Here is a 1,684-nt window from a genome sequence, read left to right as displayed (position 1 = left end):
AAGCCGTCGTGGTCAAGCTTTTCTCAGGTGAGAAATTTCTTTCTCAAGGATACCCCTATTGTTGTTCTAACCATGTTCCAATAAGAAATAAAACTGATTGTCAATTCGAAGGTTGCACCGAGAAAATCACTTTCCTTTGGCACTTCATCCAAATTAATTTCTTCCATACCCTTGATGGTCATTCTCGACCATTTTTTTCGATGAAAGTAACAAATGCCTTCTTCAAGAGAACTATGATTTTCTCCATCTCCATCATCTCTTCAACGTACTGAATGCATTCATGTTTTTTTCTATCTATGATAGCTTGAAAATATTTCCTTGAAGCGGATAGAAGCTTGGGGTATCTTTCTGTTTGAATATTTATCACACCACATTTGACTTTTTCCAAGCGTCATAAAAAAATTATATTTAAACCCCCATAGACCCAAACCCACAAACTCCCCTGAAAGTGGAATCCAAATCCTCCCCTTCCAAGAACCTGCAAGGTGAGAATTTTCTCAATAATTAACTGAGTAATACAATCTCCAACCTTAATCTCAAAACCCTGATCAAAGTGATTGAAGAGAAAAACACTCAATGGACCACGGTAATCTGCATATATGACACCAGCACCAACGTCTATCGAGTTCTTCCAAGCAAAGCCCAGACCTAGGATCTATACGAGCATATGTGCCTTCTTGTATGGCAATGGAAAAATCTGTTGGCACTGGGGCCTTCCCTCGAGCGAGCACCACACAAGAAGTCGCACTAGATAGATCATACCCAGCGGCCAAATCACAACCTCTAAATGACAGAAAATCATTAGGCGAAAGCTTCTTTACATGCAACATTGGCTCAGAGGCAACTGTCACGCAATTTTTATTCAAAGCATTCCCATTTAGCTCCATGCCCACTGGGTAGCCTGTCTAATAATTCTTTTACTACTCTTTCTTTGTCATATTTAACTTAAGATTACATGTAGGGTGAACATTCTACTATTCTAGGGACCCAAAAATATATTTCTATTGTTCTTCATGGTAAATATCACATGTCTTCTGAAGCATATTCACTATATTCATCCTATATAAATCAATAATGAGTATATCTTTGAGTGTGGTTGGTAATACCAATTGCACATGTCTTTTGATGCATATTCACTATATTCATCCTGTATAAATCAATAACGAGTATATATTGGAATGTGTTTGCTTTTCATATAAGAAAATTCGTCATGCATAAATCAACTCCTCTGGACTTTCATAACTTGTGGGATGGCCATGGACGAAAGAAATTGAGACCCATCATAGTTGTTGAAACCCGTCATGGACGGTATTAGTTAGTTTAGAAAAAGCATTCGATCCTGGTCAAATAAAAATAGGTCAATTGTTGTACCATATGTAAAGAGTTACTTCACTCAGTGACTTCTGTGAGAGCAATGACCTCCCATCGGAGAGTTTGACATACCATTTTGATAGTTTATGCTTTTACAACCAATTCATTATCAATGGGTTTTAACATATTTTTTTAACATAATCAATTTATGTTAATGAATATAATACATCTTTTAAATATATCTTGATATTTATTTATTTTTCGTTTAAATAATGATTTCTTAAATATCCCTATCCAAATCAATATAGATACCTAGCCGTTGTTTGCGTGGATTCATTTGTTTGCCTTCACCTTGAATTAGCCAATATTTATC

At 35.8% G+C, this 1,684-nt stretch overlaps 1 pseudogene; it reads right to left on the bottom strand.

Annotated features, from left to right (window-relative positions):
• Window positions 1–408: 408 nt before the first annotated feature.
• Window positions 409–887, bottom strand: LOC149241110 (deoxyuridine 5'-triphosphate nucleotidohydrolase pseudogene; annotated as a pseudogene).
• Window positions 888–1,684: the final 797 nt, after the last annotated feature.

Source organism: Pinus tabuliformis, chromosome 8, assembly GCF_031772625.1.
Source record: "Pinus tabuliformis cultivar Carrire ecotype Pingquan chromosome 8, CPIR1, whole genome shotgun sequence".
NCBI classification, from domain to species: Eukaryota; Viridiplantae; Streptophyta; class Pinopsida; order Pinales; family Pinaceae; genus Pinus; species Pinus tabuliformis.
Note: the sequence above shows the minus strand (reverse complement) of the source record. Positions and strands in the feature narration are given on the sequence as shown.